Here is a 13,470-nt window from a genome sequence, read left to right on the forward strand (position 1 = left end):
CTGGGCTTTTCCCTACAAAAATTCCATAAGGACGAGGATTTCTCCCAGACCAAAGCTGCCCCCTCCTCCAAACCTGGCTGCCATCGGAGGCCCAAACGCGCCCTACAAAATGACATCTGCCAAGTGGGCTCTTGAGTTTGGCTTCTTGCGGAAAAGTGCCTCCTTTCAAAGCCAACTTGCCTAACTAGCCTGCGGCCCATGCGGGGTTTTTGCCTACAAAAATTCCATAAGGAGGAGGATTTCTCCCAGACCAAAGCTGCCCCCTCCTCCAAACCTGGCTGCCATCGGAGGCCCAAACGCGCCCTACAAAATGACACCTGCCAAGTGGGCTCTTGAGTTTGGCTTCTTGGGGAAAAGTGACTCCTTTCAAAGCCAACTTGCCTGCGTCCCGTCCTGGGCTTTTGCTACAAAAATTCCATAAGGACGAGGATTCCTCCCAGACCAAAGCTGCCCCCTCCTCCAAACCTGGCTGCCATCGGAGGCCCAAACGCGCCCTACAAAATGACATCTGCCAAGTGGGCTCTTGAGTTTGGCTTTCTGGGGAAAAGTGCCTCTTTCGGAGTCAACTTGCCTGCGGCCCATGCAGGGCTTTTGCCTACAAAAATTCCATAAGGACGAGGATTTCTCCCAGACCAAAGCTGCCCCCTCCTCCAAACCTGGCTGCCATCGGAGGCCCAAACGTGCCCTACAAAATGACAACTGCCAAGTGGACTCTTGAGTTTGGCTTCTTGGGTGGAAGTACCTCCTTTCAAAGCCAACTTGCCTGCGGCCCGTCCTGGGCTTTTGCCTACAAAAATTCCATAAGGACGAGGATTTCTCCCAGACCAAAACTGCCCCCTCCTCCAAACCTGGCTGCCATCGGAGGCCCAAACGCGCCCTACAAAATGACATTTGCCAAGTGGGCTCTTGAGTTTGGCTTCTTGCGGAAAAGTGCCTCCTTTCAAAGCCAACTTGCCTAACTAGCCTGCGGCCCGTGCTGGGCTTTAGACTACAAAAATTCCATAAGGACGAGGATTTCTCCCAGACCAAAGCTGCCCCCTCCTCCAAACCTGGCTGACATCGGAGGCCCAAACGCGCCCTAGAAAATGACACCTGCCAAGTGGGCTCTTGAGTTTGGCTTCTTGGGGAAAAGTGACTCCTTTCAAAACCAACTTGCCTGCGTCCCGTCCCGGGCTTTTGCTACAAAAATTCCATAAGGACGAGGATTCCTCCCAGACCAAAGCTGCCCCCTCCTCCAAACCTGGCTGCCATCGGAGGCCCAAACGCGCCCTACAAAATGACATCTACCAAGCGGGCTCTTGAGTTTGGCTTCTTGGGGAAAAGTGCCTCCTTTCGGAGTCAACTTGCTGGCGGCCCATGCAGGGCTTTTGCCTCCAAAAATTCCATAAGGACGAGGATTTCTCCCAGACCAAAGCTGCCCCCTCCTCCAAACCTGGCTGCCATCGGAGGCCCAAACGTGCCCTACAAAATGACAACTGCCAAGTGGACTCTTGAGTTTGGCTTCTTGGGTGGAAGTACCTCCTTTCAAAGCCAACTTGCCTGCGGCCCGTCCTGGGCTTTTGCCTACAAAAATTCCATAAGGACGAGGATTTCTCCCAGACCAAAGCTGCCCCCTCCTCCAAACCTGGCTGCCATCGGAGGCCCAGACGTGCCCTACAAAATGACATCTGCCAAGTGGGCTCTTGAGTTTGGCTTCTTGGGGAAAAGTGACTCCTTTCAAAACCAACTTGCCTGCGTCCCGTCCCGGGCTTTTGCTACAAAAATTCCAAAAGGACGAGGATTCCTCCCAGACCAAAGCTGCCCCCTCCTCCAAACCTGGCTGCCATCGGAGGCCCAAACGCGCCCTACAAAATGACATCTGCCAAGTGGGCTCTTGAGTTTGGCTTTCTGGGGAAAAGTGCCTCCTTTCGGAGTCAACTTGCCTGCGGCTCATGCAGGGGTTTTGCCTCCAAAAATTCCATAAGGACGAGGATTTCTCCCAGACCAAAGCTGCCCCCTCCTCCAAACCTGGCTGCCATCGGAGGCCCAAACGCGCCCTACAAAATGACACCTGCCAAGTGGGCTCTTGAGTTGGGCTTCTTGGGGAAAATTGCCTCCTTTCGGAGTCAACTTGCCGGCGGCCCATGCAGGGCTTTTGCCTACAAAAATTCCATAAGGACGAGGATTCCTCCCAGACCAAAGCTGCCCCCTCCTCCAAACCTGGCTGCCATCGGAGGCCCAAACGCGCCCTACAAAATGACATCTGCCAAGCGGGCTCTTGAGTTTGGCTTCTTGGGGAAAAGTGCCTCCTTTCGGAGTCAACTTGCAGGGCTTTTGACTACAAAAATTCCAGAAGGACGAGGATTTCTCCCAGACCAAAGCTGCCCCCTCCTCCAAACCTGGCTGCCATCGGAGGCCCAAACGTGCCCTACAAAATGACATCTGCCAAGTGGGCTCTTGAGTTTGGCTTCTTGGGTGGAAGTACCTCCTTTCAAAGCCAACTTGCCTGCGGCCCGTCCTGGGCTTTTGCCTACAAAAATTCCATAAGGACGAGGATTTCTCCCAGACCAAAGCTGCCCCCTCCTCCAAACCTGGCTGCCATCGGAGGCCCAAACGCGCCCCACAAAATGACACCTGCATTGAGGGTTCTTGAGTTTGGCTTCCTGGGGAAAAGTGCCTCCTTTCGGAGTCAACTTGCCTGCGGCCCATGCAGGGCTTTTGCCTACAAAAATTCCAGAAGGACGAGGATTTCTCCCAGACCAAAACTGCCCCCTACTCCAAACCTGGCTGCCATCGGAGGCCCAAACGTGCCCTACAAAATGACACCTGCCAAGTGGGCTCTTGAGTTTGGCTTCTTGGGTGGAAGTGCCTCCTTTCAAAGCCAACTTGCCTGCGGCCCGTCCTGGGCTTTTGCCTCCAAAAATTCCATAAGGACGAGGATTTCTCCCAGACCAAAGCTGCCCCCTCCTCCAAACCTGGCTGCCATCGGAGGCCCAAACGCGCCCTACAAAATGACATCTGCCAAGTGGGCTCTTGAGTTTGGCTTCTTGCGGAAAAGTGCCTCCTTTCAAAGCCAACTTGCCTAACTAGCCTGCGGCCCGTGCTGGGCTTTAGACTACAAAAATTCCATAAGGACGAGGATTTCTCCCAGACCAAAGCTGCCCCCTCCTCCAAACCTGGCTGCCATCAGAGGCCCAAACGCGCCCCACAAAATGACATCTGCATTGAGGGTTCTTGAGTTTGGTTTCTTGGGGAAAAGTGCCTCCTTTCGGAGTCAACTTGCCTAACTTGCCTGCGGCCCATGCGGGGTTTTTGCCTACAAAAATTCCATAAGGACGAGGATTTCTCCCAGACCAAAGCTGCCCCCTCCTCCAAACCTGGCTGACATCGGAGGCCCAAATGCGCCCTAGAAAATGACACCTGCCAAGTGGGCTCTTGAGTTTGGCTTCTTGGGGAAAAGTGACTCCTTTCAAAACCAACTTGCCTGCGTCCCGTCCTGGGCTTTTGCTACAAAAATTCCATAAGGACGAGGATTCCTCCCAGACCAAAGCTGCCCCCTCCTCCAAACCTGGCTGCCATCGGAGGCCCAAACGCGCCCTACAAAATGACATCTGCCAAGTGGGCTCTTGAGTTTGGCTTTCTGGGGAAAAGTGCCTCCTTTCGGAGTCAACTTGCCTGCGGCTCATGCAGGGCTTTTGCCTACAAAAATTCCATAAGGACGAGGATTTCTCCCAGGCCAAAGCTGCCCCCTCCTCCAAACCTGGCTGCCATCGGAGGCCCAAACGCGCCCTACAAAATGACACCTGCCAAGTGGGCTCTTGAGTTTGGCTTCTTGGGGAAAATTGCCTCCTTTCGGAGTCAACTTGCCGGCGGCCCATGCAGGGCTTTTGCCTACAAAAATTCCATAAGGACGAGGATTTCTATCAGAACAAAGCTGCCCCCTCCTCCAAACCTGGCTGCCATCGGAGGCCCAAACGCGCCCTACAAAATGACATCTGCCAAGCGGGCTCTTGAGTTTGGCTTCTTGGGGAAAAGTGCCTCCTTTCGGAGCCAACTTGCCGGCGGCCCATGCAGGGCTTTTGCCTCCAAAAATTCCATAAGGACGAGGATTTCTCCCAGACCAAAGCTGCCCCCTCCTCCAAACCTGGCTGCCATCGGAGGCCCAAACGCGCCCTACAAAATGACACCTGCCAAGTGGGCTCTTGAGTTTGGCTTCTTGGGGAAAAGTGCCTCCTTTCGGAGTCAACTTGCCGGCGGCCCATGCAGGGCTTTTGCCTACAAAAATTCCATAAGGACGAGGATTTCTCCCAGACCAAAGCTGCCCCCTCCTCCAAACCTGGCTGCCATCGGAGGCCCAAACGTGCCCTACAAAATGACATCTGCCAAGTGGGCTCTTGAGTTTGGCTTCTTGGGGGAAAGTGCCTCCTTTCAAAGCCAACTTGCCTGCGGCCCATTCTGGGCTTTTGCCTACAAAAATTCCATAAGGACGAGGATTTCTCCCAGACCAAAGCTGCCCCCTCCTCCAAACCTGGCTGCCATCGGAGGTCCAAACGCGCCCTACAAAATGACATCTGCATTGTGGGTTCTTGAGTTTGGCTTCTTGGGGAAAAGTGCCTCCTTTCGGAGCCAACTTGCCTAACTTGCCTGCGGCCCGTCCTGGGCTTTTGAGTACAAAAATTCCAGAAGGACGAGGATTTCTCCCAGACCAAAGCTGCCCCCTCCTCCAAACCTGGCTGCCATCGGAGGCCCAAACGCACCCTACAAAATGACATCTGCATTGTGGGTTCTTGAGTTTGGCTTCTTGGGGAAAAGTGCCTCCTTTCAAAGCCAACTTGCCTAACTTGCCTGCGACCCGTCCTGGGCTTTTGCCTACAAAAATTCCAGAAGGACAAGGATTTCTCCCAGACCAAAGCTGCTCCCTCCTCCAAACCTGGCTGCCATCGGAGGCCCAAACGCGCCCTACAAAATGACATCTGCCAAGTGGGCTCTTGAGTTTGGCTTCTTGGGGAAAAGTGACTCCTTTCAAAACCAACTTGCCTGCATCCCGTCCCGGACGTTTGCTACAAAAATTCCATAAGGACGAGGATTCCTCCCAGACCAAAGCTGCCCCCTCCGCCAAACCTGGCTGCCATCGGAGGCCCAAACGCGCCCTACAAAATGACATCTGCCAAGTGGGCTCTTGAGTTTGGCTTCTTGCGGAAAAGTGCCTCCTTTCGGAGTCAACTTGCCGGCGGCCCGTCCTGGGCTTTTGCCTCCAAAAATTCCATAAGGACGAGGATTTCTACCAGACCAAAGCTGCCCCCTCCTCCAAACCTGGCTGCCATCGGAGGCCCAAACGCCCCCTAGAAAATGACACCTGCCAAGTGGGCTCTTGAGTTTGGCTTCTTGGGGAAAAGTGCCTCCTTTCGGAGCCAACTTGCCTAACTAGCCTGCGTCCCGTCCTGGGCTTTTGCCTACAAAAATTCCATAAGGACGAGGATTTCTCCCAGACCAAAGCTGCCCCCTCCTCCAAACCTGGCTGCCATCAGAGGCACAAACGCGCCCTACAAAATGACATCTGCCAAGTGGGCTCTTGAGTTTGGCTTCTTGGGGAAAAGTGCCTCCTTTCGGAGCCAAATTGCCTAACTTGCCTGCGGCCCGTCCTGGGCTTTTGCCTCCAAAAATTCCATAAGGACGAGGATTTCTCCCAGACCAAAGCTGCCCCCTCCTCCAAACCTGGCTGCCATCGGAGGCCCAAACGCGCCCCACCAAATGACACCTGCATTGAGGGTTCTTGAGTTTGGCTTCCTGGGGAAAAGTGCCTCCTTTCGGAGTCAACTTGCCTGCGGCCCATGCAGGGCTTTTGCCTACAAAAATTCCAGAAGGACGAGGATTTCTCCCAGACCAAAGCTGCCCCCTCCTCCAAACCTGGCTGCCATCGGAGGCCCAAACGTGCCCTACAAAATGACACCTGCCAAGTGGGCTCTTGAGTTTGGCTTTTGGGTGGAAGTGCCTCCTTTCAAAGCCAACTTGCCTGCGGCACGTCCTGGGCTTTTCCCTACAAAAATTCCATAAGGACGAGGATTTCTCCCAGACCAAAGCTGCCCCCTCCTCCAAACCTGGCTGCCATCGGAGGCCCAAACGCGCCCTACAAAATGACATCTGCCAAGTGGGCTCTTGAGTTTGGCTTCTTGCGGAAAAGTGCCTCCTTTCAAAGCCAACTTGCCTAACTAGCCTGCGGCCCGTGCAGGGCTTTTGCCGACAAAAATTCCATAAGGACGGGGATTTCTCCCAGACCAAAGCTGCCCCCTCCTCCAAACCTGGCTGCCATCGGAGGCCCAAACGCGCCCCACAAAATGACATCTGCATTGAGGGTTCTTGAGTTTGGCTTCTTGGGGAAAAGTGCCTCCTTTCGGAGTCAACTTGCCTAACTTGCCTGCGGCCCATGTGGGTTTTTTGCCTACAAAAATTCCAAAAGGACGAGGATTTCTCCCAGACCAAAGCTGCCCCCTCCTCCAAACCTGGCTGCCATCGGAGGCCCAAACGCGCCCTACAAAATGACATCTGCCAAGTGGGCCCTTGAGTTTGGCTTCTTGGGGAAAAGTGCCTCCTTTCAAAGCCAACTTGCCTAACTAGCCTGCAGCCCATTCTGGGCTTTTGCCTACAAAAATTCCAGAAGGACAAGGATTTCTCCCAGACCAAAGCTGCCCCCTCCTCCAAACCTGGCTGCCATCGGAGGCCCAAACGCGCCCTACAAAATGACACCTGCCAAGTGGGCTCTTGTGTTTGGCTTCTTGGGGAAAAGTGACTTCTTTCAAAACCAACTTGCCTGCGTCCCGTCCCGGACGTTTGCTACAAAAATTCCATAAGGACGAGGATTCCTCCCAGACCAAAGCTGCCCCCTCCGCCAAACCTGGCTGCCATCGGAGGCCCAAACGCGCCCCACAAAATGACATCTGCCAAGCGGGCTCTTGAGTTTGGCTTCTTGGGGAAAAGTGCCTCCTTTCGGAGCCAACTTGCCGGCGGCCCATGCAGGGCTTTTGCCTCCAAAAATTCCATAAGGACGAGGATTTCTCCCAGACCAAAGCTGCCCCCTCCTCCAAACCTGGCTGCCATCGGAGGCCCAAACGCGCCCCACAAAATGACATCTGCATTGAGGGTTCTGGAGTTTGGCTTCTTGGGGAAAAGTGCCTCCTTTCGGAGCCAACTTGCCTAACTTGCCTGCGTCCCGTCCTGGGCTTTTGCCTCCAAAAATTCCATAAGGACGAGGATTTCTCCCAGACCAAAGCTGCCCCCTCCTCCAAACCTGGCTGCCATCGGAGGCCCAAACGTGCCCTACAAAATGACACCTGCCAAGTGGGCTCTTGAGTTTGGCTTCTTGGGGAAAAGTGACTCCTTTCAAAACCAACTTGCCTGTGTCCCGTCCCGGGCTTTTGCTACAAAAATTCCATAAGGACGAGGATTTCTCCCAGACCAAAGCTGCCCCCTCCTCCAAACCTGGCTGCCATCGGAGGCCCAAACGTGCCCTACAAAATGACATCTGCCATGTGGGCTCTTGAGTTTGGCTTCTTGGGTGGAAGTGCCTCCTTTCAAAGCCAACTTGCCTGCGGCCCGTCCTGGGCTTTTGCCTACAAAAATTCCATAAGGACGAGGATTTCTCCCAGACCAAAGCTGCCCCCTCCTCCAAACCTGGCTGCCATCGGAGGCCCAAACGCGCCCTACAAAATGACATCTGCCAAGTGGGCTCTTGAGTTTGGCTTCTTGCGGAAAAGTGCCTCCTTTCAAAGCCAACTTGCCTAACTAGCCTGCAGCCCATTCTGGGCTTTTGCCTACAAAAATTCCATAAGGACGAGGATTTCTCCCAGACCAAAGCTGCCCCCTCCTCCAAACCTAGCTGCCATCGGTGGCCCAAACGCGCCCTACAAAATGACATCTGCCAAGTGGGCTCCTGAGTTTGGCTTCTTGGGGGAAAGTGCCTCCTTTCAAAGCCAACTTGCCTGCAGCCCGTGCTGGGCTTTAGACTACAAAAATTCCATAAGGACGAGGATTTCTCCCAGACCAAAGCTGCCCCCTCCTCCCAAACTGGCTGCCATCGGAGGCCCAAACGCGCCCCACAAAATGACATCTGCATTGAGGGTTCATGAGTTTGGCTTCTTGGGGAAAAGTGCCTCCTTTCGGAGCCAACTTGCCTAACTTGCCTGCGGCCCATCCTGGGCTTTTACCTACAAAAATTCCAGAAGGACGAGGATTTCTCCCAGACCAAAGCTGCCCCCTCCTCCAAACCTGGCTGCCATCGGAGGCCCAAACGCGCCCCACAAAATGACATCTGCATTGAGTGTTCTTGAGTTTGGCTTCTTGGGGAAAAGTGACTCCTTTCGGAGTCAACTTGCCTAACTTGCCTGCGGCCCATGCGGGGTTTTTGCCTACAAAAATTCCATAAGGACGAGGATTTCTCCCAGACCAAAGCTGCCCCCTCCTCCAAACCTGGCTGACATCGGAGGCCCAAACGCGCCCTACAAAATGACATCTGCCAAGTGGGCTCTTGAGTTTGGCTTCTTGGGGAAAAGTGACTCCATTCAAAACCAACTTGCCTACGACCCGTCCCGGGCTTTTGCTAAAAAAATTTCATAAGGACGAGGATTCCTCCCAGACCAAAGCTGCCCCCTCCTCCAAACCTGGCTGCCATCGGAGGCCCAAACGCGCCCTACAAAATGACATCTGCCAAGTGGGCTCTTGAGTTTGGCTTCTTGCGGAAAAGTGCCTCCTTTCGGAGTCAACTTGCCTGCGGCTCATGCAGGGCTTTTGCCTACAAAAATTCCATAAGGACGAGGATTTCTCCCAGACCAAAGCTGCCCCCTCCTCCAAACCTGGCTGCCATCGGAGGCCCAAACGTGCCCTACAAAATGACATCTGCCAAGTGGGCTCTTGAGTTTGGCTTCTTGGGGGAAAGTGCCTCCTTTCAAAGCCAACTTGCCTGCGGCCCGTCCTGGGCTTTTGCCTACAAAAATTCCAGAAGGACGAGGATTTCTCCCAGACCAAAGCTGCCCCCTCCTCCAAACCTGGCTGCCATCGGAGGCCCAAACGCGCCCTACAAAATGACATCTGCCAAGTGGGCTCTTGAGTTTGGCTTCTTGCGGAAAAGTGCCTCCTTTCAAAGCCAACTTGCCTAACTAGCCTGCGGCCCATTCTGGGCTTTTGCCTACAAAAATTCCATAAGGACGAGGATTTCTCCCAGACCAAAGCTGCCCCCTCCTCCAAACCTGGCTGCCATCGGAGGCCCAAACGCGCCCTACAAAATGACATCTGCCAAGTGGGCTCTTGAGTTTGGCTTCTTGGGGAAAAGTGCCTCCTTTCGGAGTCAACTTCCGGCGGCCCATTCTGGGCTTTTGCCTACAAAAATTCCATAAGGACGAGGATTTCTCCCAGACCAAAGCTGCCCCCTCCTCCAAACCTGGCTGTCATCGGAGGCCCAAACGCGCCCTACAAAATGACACCTGCCAAGTGGGCTCTTGAGTTTGGCTTCTTGGGGGAAAGTGCCTCCTTTCAAAGCCAACTTGCCTGCGTCCCGTCCTGGGCTTTTGCCTACAAAAATTCCATAAGGACGAAGATTTCTCCGAGAAGAAAGCTGCCCCCTCCTCCAAACCTGGCTGCCATCGGAGGTCCAAACGCGCCCTACAAAATGACATCTGCATTGTGGGTTCTTGAGTTTGGCTTCTTGGGGAAAAGTGCCTCCTTTCGGAGCCAACTTGCCTAACTTGCCTGCGGCCCGTCCTGGGCTTTTGAGTACAAAAATTCCAGAAGGACGAGGATTTCTCCCAGACCAAAGCTGCCCCCTCCTCCAAACCTGGCTGCCATCGGAGGCCCAAACGCACCCTACAAAATGACATCTGCATTGTGGGTTCTTGAGTTTGGCTTCTTGGGGAAAAGTGCCTCCTTTCAAAGCCAACTTGCCTAACTTGCCTGCGGCCCGTCCTGGGCTTTTGCCTACAAAAATTCCAGAAGGACAAGGATTTCTCCCAGACCAAAGCTGCTCCCTCCTCCAAACCTGGCTGCCATCGGAGGCCCAAACGCGCCCTACAAAATGACATCTGCCAAGTGGGCTCTTGAGTTTGGCTTCTTGGGGAAAAGTGACTCCTTTCAAAACCAACTTGCCTGCATCCCGTCCCGGACGTTTGCTACAAAAATTCCATAAGGACGAGGATTTCTACCAGACCAAAGCTGCCCCCTCCGCCAAACCTGGCTGCCATCGGAGGCCCAAACGCGCCCTACAAAATGACATCTGCCAAGCGGGCTCTTGAGTTTGGCTTCTTGGGGAAAAGTGCCTCCTTTCGGAGTCAACTTGCCGGCGGCCCATGCAGGGCTTTTGCCTCCAAAAATTCCATAAGGACGAGGATTTCTCCCAGACCAAAGCTGCCCCCTCCTCCAAACCTGGCTGCCATCGGAGGCCCAAACGCGCCCTACAAAATGACATCTGCATTGCGGGTTCTTGAGTTTGGCTTCTTGGGGAAAAGTGCCTCCTTTCGGAGCCAACTTGCCTAACTTGCCTGCGGCCCGTCCTGGGCTTTTGCCTCCAAAAATTCCAGAAGGACGAGGATTTCTCCCAGACCAAAGCTGCCCCCTCCTCCAAACCTGGCTGCCATCGGAGGCCCAAACGCGCCCCACCAAATGACACCGGCATTGAGGGTTCTTGAGTTTGGCTTCCTGGGGAAAAGTGCCTCCTTTCGGAGTCAACTTGCCTGCGGCCCATGCAGGGCTTTTGCCTACAAAAATTCCAGAAGGACGAGGATTTCTCCCAGACCAAAGCTGCCCCCTCCTCCAAACCTGGCTGCCATCGGAGGCCCAAACGCGCCCTACAAAATGACATCTGCCAAGTGGGCTCTTGAGTTTGGCTTCTTGCGGAAAAGTGCCTCCTTTCAAAGCCAACTTGCCTAACTAGTCTGCGGCCCGTGCTGGGCTTTAGACTACAAAAATTCCATAAGGACGAGGATTTCTCCCAGACCAAAGCTGCCCCCTCCTCCAAACCTGGCTGCCATCGGAGGCCCAAACGCGCCCCACAAAATGACATCTGCATTGAGGGTTCTTGAGTTTGGCTTCTTGGGGAAAAGTGCCTCCTTTCGGAGTCAACTTGCCTAACTTGCCTGCGGCCCATGTGGGGTTTTTGCCTACAAAAATTCCATAAGGACGAGGATTTCTCCCAGACCAAAGCTGCCCCCTCCTCCAAACCTGGCTGACATCGGAGGCCCAAACGCGCCCTACAAAATGACACCTGCCAAGTCGGTTCTTGAGTTTGGCTTCTTGGGGAAAAGTGACTCCTTTCAAAACCAACTTGCCTGCGTCCCGTCCTGGGCTTTTGCTACAAAAATTCCATAAGGACGAGGATTCCTCCCAGACCAAAGCTGCCCCCTCCTCCAAACCTGGCTGCCATCGGAGGCCCAAACGCGCCCTACAAAATGACACCTGCCAAGTCGGATCTTGAGTTTGGCTTCTTGGGGAAAAGTGACTCCTTTCAAAACCAACTTGCCTGCGTCCCGTCCTGGGCTTTTGCTACAAAAATACCATAAGGACGAGGATTCCTCCCAGACCAAAGCTGCCCCCTCCTCCAAACCTGGCTGCCATCGGAGGCCCAAACGCGCCCTACAAAATGACATCTGCCAAGTGGGCTCTTGAGTTTGGCTTTCTGGGGAAAAGTGCCTCCTTTCGGAGTCAACTTGCCTGCGGCTCATGCAGGGGTTTTGCCTACAAAAATTCCATAAGGACGAGGATTTCTCCCAGACCAAAGCTGCCCCCTCCTCCAAACCTGGCTGCCATCGGAGGCCCAAACGCGCCCTACAAAATGACACCTGCCAAGTGGGCTCTTGAGTTTGGCTTCTTGGGGAAAATTGCCTCCTTTCGGAGTCAACTTGCCGGCGGCCCATGCAGGGCTTTTGCCTACAAAAATTCCATAAGGACGAGGATTTCTCCCAGAACAAAGCTGCCCCCTCCTCCAAACCTGGCTGCCATCGGAGGCCCAAACGCGCCCTACAAAATGACATCTGCATTGTGGGTTCTTGAGTTTGGCTTCTTGGGGAAAAGTGCCTCCTTTCGGAGCCAACTTGCCTAACTTGCCTGCGGCCCGTCCTGGGCTTTTGAGTACAAAAATTCCATAAGGACGAGGATTTCTCCCAGACCAAAGCTGCCCCCTCCTCCAAACCTGGCTGCCATCGGAGGCCCAAATGCGCCCTACAAAATGACACCTGCCAAGTGGGCTCTTGAGTTTGGCTTCTTGGGGAAAAGTGCCTCCTTTCAAAGCCAACTTGCCTAACTTGCCTGCGGCCCGTCCTGGGCTTTTGCCTACAAAAATTCCATAAGGACAAGGATTTCTCCCAGACCAAAGCTGCTCCCTCCTCCAAACCTGGCTGCCATCGGAGGCCCAAACGCGCCCTACAAAATGACATCTGCCAAGTGGGCTCTTGAGTTTGGCTTCTTGGGGAAAAGTGACTCCTTTCAAAACCAACTTGCCTGCGTCCCGTCCCGGACGTTTGCTACAAAAATTCCATAAGGACGAGGATTCCTCCCAGACCAAAGCTGCCCCCTCCTCCAAACCTGGCTGCCATCGGAGGCCCAAACGCGCCCTACAAAATGACACCTGCCAAGTGGGCTCTTGAGTTTGGCTTCTTGGGGAAAATTGCCTCCTTTCGGAGCCAACTTGCCTAACTAGCCTGCGTCCCGTCCTGGGCTTTTGCCTACAAAAATTCCATAAGGACGAGGATTTCTCCCAGACCAAAGCTGCCCCCTCCTCCAAACCTGGCTGCCATCAGAGGCACAAACGCGCCCTACAAAATGACATCTGCCAAGTGGGCTCTTGAGTTTGGCTTCTTGGGGAAAAGTGCCTCCTTTCGGAGCCAAATTGCCTAACTTGCCTGCGGCCCGTCCTGGGCTTTTGCCTCCAAAAATTCCATAAGGACGAGGATTTCTCCCAGACCAAAGCTGCCCCCTCCTCCAAACCTGGCTGCCATCGGAGGCCCAAACGCGCCCCACCAAATGACACCTGCATTGAGGGTTCTTGAGTTTGGCTTCTTGGGGAAAAGTGACTCCTTTCAAAACCAACTTGCCTGCGTCCCGTCCTGGGCTTTTGCTACAAAAATTCCATAAGGACGAGGATTCCTCCCAGACCAAAGCTGCCCCCTCCTCCAAACCTGGCTGCCATCGGAGGCCCAAACGCGCCCTACAAAATGACACCTGCCAAGTCGGCTCTTGAGTTTGGCTTCTTGGGGAAAAGTGACTCCTTTCAAAACCAACTTGCCTGCGTCCCGTCCTGGGCTTTTGCTACAAAAATTCCATAAGGACGAGGATTCCTCCCAGACCAAAGCTGCCCCCTCCTCCAAACCTGGCTGCCATCGGAGGCCCAAACGCGCCCTACAAAATGACATCTGCCAAGTGGGCTCCTGAGTTTGGCTTTCTGGGGAAAAGTGCCTCCTTTCGGAGTCAACTTGCCTGCGGCTCATGCAGGGGTTTTGCCTACAAAAATTCCAT

The sequence above is a fragment of the Cinclus cinclus genome, chromosome 26, assembly GCF_963662255.1.
Source record: "Cinclus cinclus chromosome 26, bCinCin1.1, whole genome shotgun sequence".
Lineage (NCBI taxonomy): Eukaryota > Metazoa > Chordata > Aves > Passeriformes > Cinclidae > Cinclus > Cinclus cinclus.